Source organism: Penicillium diatomitis, assembly GCF_028827545.1.
Source record: "Penicillium diatomitis strain IBT 30728 chromosome Unknown utg000005l_segment0_segment0, whole genome shotgun sequence".
Taxonomy (NCBI): domain Eukaryota; kingdom Fungi; phylum Ascomycota; class Eurotiomycetes; order Eurotiales; family Aspergillaceae; genus Penicillium; species Penicillium diatomitis.
The window spans coordinates 262511-270202 of NW_026623177.1; positions in this window are offsets into that span (position 1 = coordinate 262511).

Consider the following 7692-nt stretch of genomic DNA (forward strand, 5'->3'; position numbering starts at 1 on the left):
TCAACCTCAGGGTACACTTGTCTACTTGAAATTAGAAGTGTTCGCCTCGAGACAGTCCCTAGTATCAAAGTCTTACTTACCTTTATCGGTTCAGTTCATCCATTCAGGGTCTGTCGCTCAAGAAACCTGAGGTCATAAGGTATGCTGGGTCAGATCCAGTATGCCCAATTCAGTCGGAACGTCGAGCGTGGTGAATGACATGCTTATTTATCTTCGTGTGCTTTGAGAAACCTTGAATATGTGTGACACAAATGTATCCATGGACACCTATTGATCGACTGTTGTACAGTACAGAACTACAAATAGTATGTACAATAGGTACTGCAGTGTTGTCAGTAAGTCAGTAGGCAAGTTGAACACTCGAGTTGGTCATCATCCGGCTGCCCGTGTCTCATGCTGACAATACATTGAAATCGCCACCGCAAGCGCCCGCGCGGCCGCGTTCGGCCCGTTATCGGGCGCGCCCGCTAGGTGAAACCTTGGACACCCCAAGTCCCAATCCCTGGAAACCCCCACTCCTTTTGTCCTTGCTCTTCCGCCCACATCCATGATCCAGATAAAAGTGAGCTTGAGTAGTAGTCGCGTCCGGACTGCAAATTGTCCAAAGTCAAACTGACGGTCGTACGTGCCATCTTCCCTGAGATGGGTCAAGCTTGCAGACACCATTGTCCATTCCGCTTCGGGGTACAACACCGGCCCACTTGCTGAACCAATGGCCGTGATACAACTAGTTTCACTGCTATTTTGAAGGTAGGATTTGGCACCAGAAGTGCCGTTGCGGTCTCTTTTGCCGAGCCTGAACTGAGCCTTCCATTACGAGAATGGACTCAAACATCATCGGAGTAGAAGCAAACCAAAGATACTGATGGAACCATATCAGGATTGACTGAGTATGACAGTGACGCAGAAGCATTTGGTACATGGATGGCTACTGGGTACACTACTACAACTGAGGTTACCACTTTCCAGTTTGCACCAGACTTTGACTGTTTCGTGAGTGCGACCCGACCTATCTATGGAAATCAGACAGTGCACCTCGAAATTTCGTGTGGTACGCTAGCAGAAGACTCGGTGAACCAGGGAAAAAAGAATTAAGGGTATGAGGGAAAAAGGAGGTCGCCCTTTGAGAGAGTAAGAATAAGCTTCCTCACGAACAAATATCGCCTGGATATCCCAAAATTCCAACCACAGGGTAACCGAAGCACCTTCCTGCTCCGAAAAGGAGCGGTCCGGACTCAGATCCAGCGTTCCATGGAGACGCAGCGAGTGCATGGTCTTGCGCCAGCCTCCAGTGATTCGATTCAGACGGCGAAGGGGGGGGGGGGGGGCGGTGCTGAAATGGTCGAGCAATCATCGGTCGGCACCGGACATGGCCATCAAAAAACAGATTTTGCGGGCGTCTGACAGGGCGCAGGATTCTTTTTCTGGTTCCAGAAAGTGAATGGCTGCATAGGGAAATCGTCCGAGACAGAACCGTTCAATCTACCTTCGGGCTCGGCCCCGGGCTCTGCGGATAGGGAGCGGGATGATGGAGGAAAAGATTTGATGGAAAGTTTGCGCTTTGATTGAGACCTTGGAAGCCTACCCTATAAGTAGACGAGGACTCTGTGGAAGACAGACTGGTCAAACGGGAAGGTCGAGACGGGCATTCAGTCTTTTTTTAGCGACCAGGATCCGGGACAATCTTGTTTCGAAAGAAGTGGAAGCCAACATTATTATCATTCGCGTAGACATCTTGCTGCACTGAGCAGTGAGCACTCAGCATTGTACATTACAAGTGAAGAAATCGAGGCTGAAGGCCCTCACACCTTGAAACTACGGACCGGTGAGTCAGCTACCACCGCTATTTCAATCTACAGTAGATGCGATTTGAAGTGAGTTCTGTTAGTAGGGTTGCACCGACTGCGAAGGACCTTGTATGACTGGGTTGAGTTAGTCCCTAAACAAGGAGATTGGTGAAGGAAGGATGAGCGGATACATACATCACAGAGGTGAGAGAACCGACTTGAGAAGGTGGTTACTGGCAAACATGCAATCTTCGCGACAAGGGGACTGGACTGTCAAAAAAGGGCCAAAAATGAGAGGACGGAAAGACTATCGAAACTGAAAGGGGCATAGACGCAAAAGAAGGCACGGGAAAAAAAAACGTGGTATGTGGGCCCTCCCTTCCTCCCTTCCTTCCCTTCCCTCCCGTGGGGACTCTTGCACCGAATGTGCATCTTCCTTTTGAAACGAATTTTTCGCTCGGCCTATCATCCTTTTTTCTCCATCTTTATCCTCAAGTTGTATCCATAGGTGGTTCCAACTTATCGTCTTGTTTACTTGTCGCCTCCAAACCATACAGTGGGCCGGACGATGCGGCAGTCCCACAACCGTGTCATGCGACTGTTGGACCCGAGCTCGATCCTTGACCCAAGAGGACAAGCGACCCAGGAGGGATGGGTCCACAAGTATTGACCTTATCCATCGTGCACCGACTCAGCGAGACCAACTCTCGCGTGGAACAAGCGTGGGTTTGTGACTGGATCGGACCGCCCGTGGCTTTACCCTCAGGCCCTGAGCAGATCCTTCCAAGCCGCAAATGGGACCAACAAGAAATCGAAGGGAAAAAGAAGTGAGGACTTGACTCGGGCCTGTGGAAGCGGTCTCTGTGGGTTCGCTCTCGGAGTCTCTGATCCATCTATTCGACAGTACATACTTTGTATGTAATTCACGTATTCTAAACTCAGACTATTATAGTTTTACTACTGCAGTACTGCTCAGTTTTACAGCGGATGTGGTCAGGACTGTAAAGTGTAAATAGTAAACACGCTTTGGTCATCGGAATGGAAAGCCGAGAGGACCACCTCTCAATCCCATCCAGTCTGCTAGAGACTGTTAGCTTCACCGACCGAACCAACTTGTTCAGAACGGCGTCTGGAGTGCATATGTATCAGTTAAACTTCTTCTTCTTACCCCGCGCCAAGATCTCAAGATCCACGGGGCCACCAGTCCGACTGGCGTCAGATTCAGTGATTTCATTGACTTCAGGTGACTCTCGCTCAGTCGTATTCCAGGTAGTACGTCTAGTACGTCAACTGGTTGGGTTTTTGTAGCATATTATCTCTAGCTTTAACTTATACATGTAGCAGGTTCTGCAGAGGTCACAATGAGCGCTGAGCGACCGCTGGTGGTTGAAAGTCTATTGTTGCGAGGCTGACCCGGAGGGCGGTTGAGTTGCTTTTCACCCAACTAGTCCGCCTGACTGGCATTCTGTACTCAGGCTGTTCACTTGTCCATCTGACCTGAGTTGCGCCTTCTTGACAATGTTCGACTTGACCACTTGTCCACTCTACTCGTTTTCCATACCCGTCATTTTGTTTTTGCCGCTTCTGTTCATCAGCCTGCGTCGACGGTACGCAAACTCTACTGTAAGAGCTAGCGTTCTCGGGACCACTCATTGGGCCTCAGTCCTCAAAGACCAACGGAGACCAAGGGAAAAGAGGCGCTCAGGCGCCGTGATGCAAGGTCAACCCATGCTCGGTTAGATCGCTCGTGCGCCGGCAGTCAGCAAACAGAGAGGGAACAAAAAAAAGCAAGAATACGATCTTCCCGTCCTGATCGAAGGCAGCACTACATATGACACCAAGATCCGTGCTTCGCCTGCTGATCCCATTCGGTTATGACAGGGGTAGCTACTAGCCAGTGGCATTGAGAGGTCACCGCTAGTTGCTATGCGTTTCCTCCCTCGGCGCTCGAGAATGACGGACGGATGGTGAACTCAGGGATCGGGTGGTAAGTTGGTCCACGGCTCCACGCAGGACAGGCGGCATCATGGGCACCTTTTGTTATCACACGACCGCCCGCTTCAAGGCGCCCAAGCAGCCCATTTCAAGCGAAGGGAGGGACGATGATTCGATCTCGCTTGGGTGATGTGATGACTTGGACCGAGGAGCTGTCGGGTTTTGCAACCAAGTCAATTCATTACCCCGGTCAGCCTTATTGTTTTCTCACAACCTTTGGTCCTCTTTCGACCACATGATCTGACAAGTCCTTTTATGAAATCCATCTCTGAACTGAAGTATCGGTCTCTATTGACAGCCATGTGTACCTTATGGACGATGACCTCCTGTGGCCGAATAATATTGTAATGTACTGCAGATCCTGAATTTGGTAATTTTCAAAAGGGCGCACTGTATTAAGTGTATATACTATGTACCATTGGGGCAGGCGCAGGCTAGCAGCTGAAGAGTGAGACTCCCATGTTACGATCATTTACTGTACTTGTTTTAGGTCCGTCCTGTCCACTCTCTTCCACCCAAGCCCCACAGGATCCTCCCTGGCTCGGCAAGAAAACAAACAAAAATGGAAAGGGCAAAAGAAAAGCAAGAATACCCCCCTGTAAGGTTGGTCTCGCACATCGTGATAGGGTCGAGTATGTTTCCCGTGACCGTTTTCTCCTGCGGGTTGCGCATGACTGCGCCTATTAGTGCCCGACAAAGCTCAGCTCCGGTTGTGATAGACGCGCTCCCGTGTGGATTCGCAAGGTGTGTGTGTGTGATAGTCAAAGGTAAAATGAGAAAAGGGCCGACCGGAGGCGAGGGGGGTGGAGACGGAGTGCGTGGGCTGAATGCCAGATTGGGCGAGGAGCAGAATAAAGTGAATGTCAATGAACCCTTGACGACCGGAGGAGTTTGGGAATATTACGGTATGGGTTGTATCGACTCGTGTCCTCCTCCTCTTGGAGTGTGTGACTGTGTTGTTATTCTCTTCAGAGCCCGGTGCTTCGGTGGATGGCGCCCGATCAATCACATGAGTCCTGACAAGTTTCAACAACATCCATGGTCATAATGTCTTCAACAACTCACTCAAGAGACTGTATGATGACACAGGAATATTGATGGGAAACACGTTTGGTACTTCAGAAATACCGAAATCTTTGACTTGTAATTCTGGGGCTCAAGACTCGGGGGTCGGGAATGGATCCATGATAATGATGATGATGATGACTCGATTGGGAAGGAGGTACACATGATGACTAATCTGGCTGACGACTGCACAAATTTACTGACCGTTTGACCCTTTGTAACTGGAAGAACCATTCTGCTCAGTCTCATGTTTCTCCCGAGAAGGTCGGGCGACGGTTGGGTCTCCAAGCGTGCACCAGTACGCTCAGTCCCTCTCCAGCATCGCCGAGAGTCTAGCGCGGGTTGGGGTCGAAGTTCATCGAGTGGCCAGCGGCTCTGGTTCGGATGTGGAGACGTGATCCTGGGCACTGGACCTAGTGGGGCCCTCCCTCGGAGGCTCAGAAGGGGCTTGGAGTCCAAGATTGATCCAGACTTTTGCAAAGGTGGAACAAAGCCTGCTTTTCGGTCAAATGAACTCGACCAACTGAGCCTGCTGATGATCATGGTCAACGATCCTGAGGAGTTTGGAGATCTGGCGCGATGAACAAATCACGTTGATGATACATCAAGGTTATCTGGATGTCACATTACTGATGTTTAGGAATGATAAAAGGGAGTGTGGAGTGCGGTAACACGGAAAGACGCGGACCGCAATGCACGAGCCAATACGGTCTTGCCTAAACGGGGATGAAGGTCCGCTTAGGATAAGAAAATCAAAAAGAAGGAAAAAGGAAGACAAGGAAGGGAGCAAGTCACGAACAGGGTCAAAAAAAAGAAGAAAGAAAAGAAAATACCCATAATTAGGGTTTTCGTTGCTAAACAAAACGTGGCAACAGGCGCCAGCCGCTAGTCGGATGAGAAGGGCGCGGGACTTGGATGCAGGCTGGGTATTACACCAATACTAGAGGGGTCGTGCCACGATGCGCAATGGACCGCGTCATACAATATGTACCTGCTGGACTTCAAAGGTGCGGTACGAGCCTAGTACGAGATGCGTCGAAGTTTTTGTGCCGTCTCATTCTCAAGACTATGTTCTTTCATCCCTCGCATTTATGATCACCTGACACGCTGATGCTAAGGTGTCACACAATATCTGGGCAGTGGGCACTGGGTAGTGCAACTACACTACACTAAAGCTGGCTACATCACCTCTTCCAGGGCTGTACTAGGGAAGAAGATGTAGATAATTCAGCGTCACAAACGTCGCGAGAACTTTACAGTTTACACATGACGGTGTACATTGTACAAAAACACGGTTTGTCACTAGTTGGACAGTATGATGACATGCAAGGTGTGTCCGATTTATTACCACTTGTCTGGGAATATTGTACTCAAGACTGGGGGTACTGGCAGTCCTTCAAGGAGTTACTCGCTCTGCGACGGGATCCCTCCTTGACTCCTTGACTGGTGGTCAGGGCATGGCACATATGCAGGAGATCGGCGGGAAGTCCGGAGCGGCCCGTGGGACAGACAAGTTTGTGTACCCCGACCACCAGGCTCGGAAATCTTCGATCCCCCCCCCCCATTAGTCCGACTTGCCTCGCGATCCAAACGTGTATCTGCCATCTCGTGACGACCATCTGCCACTGATTCACAGGACTCAAGGATGGTCTGCTCAGCTACCGAGAAGCAAAGAACCACAGGTAAAAGTAGCTCAGACAGCGACCATGCCCTCTTATGAAAGAAGAATTGTTCCCTTCGGGCTGGCCTTTCCGTCCGTTCAAAAACGAGAGTCGATGACTGATCGCTTAAAAGCCAAGTATGTGACATGCAGTCTATACTCGACCATGTCGTCGTCGTGTAGCAAGTAGCCACTACATGCGCATACATATATCGAGGCCAAAGGCACGTCCATGTGAAAACGAGAACCTCCTTTGGCTCTTGAGTGGGCGCCAGGATGGCCAGATGCAGTCGATACTCGGTACTTCTGCGGCCTGCCCTGCTGAGGCATCATTCCAACGGGGTGTCCTTAGGTTGTCCACCTCGCTAGGACCAGAGTGGAAAAGCTGAACTCCAATCTTCACGTGACTGTTCTGTCATTTTGTATCGATGCTGTACTTGCCAAGAGACGGAACCATTTTTTGCAACTCCTTACCGCCCACTGACTGCCCGACCCAGAACACCAAAAACTCATTCAGAAGTTCTCTATACCTCAGTACTATTGTTTTTGTGTAATAATATTATACATATAATTAGAGTTCTTTAGAATTATGAAGAACTTATTTGGAGAAGTAATTTTGTAGGTTTGCTGATTTAATTAGAAAGGATGGGTAGCCTGGAGTGGGTGCTGGACCGCTGACTTAGAAAGATTGAAGTAACTATCGAGTTGGAGAGTAAAGGCGGAATAGTTTTTTACTTTAAGAGTCAAATACTTTCAAAACGATATCCGTAATAAATGCATAAATTGACCTTACCGTCTCGGTCCTAGTGAGGTGGACAACCTGACGACACCCCTTCTAACGTCTCCCTTGATTGAACATGATAGTAGTAGTGCTCCAATCTACTTGATTCGACGCACGGTGATCCAAGCCGAGAAGAAGTCGTTCAGTTCGACGAATGTTATTCTTGAACTCGTTCGTCTGACTTGCTCATTGCATGGAGCGTGACAAGAGTTCACTCTTTTTCCTAATATTAGCAGCCCATCGAGAGCAGCCACGGCACCTTTTCATTCGGTGGTCGAATCTCACGCTAATGCAAGTTACCATGGCTCATGATGGCCGTTCCGGTACCAGGCCTCTGGTCCTGGGTGCTAAGCGACTCCACCGCCTTCCAGTCAGCATGTCGGCCGCCCTGGACGACTCCGCTT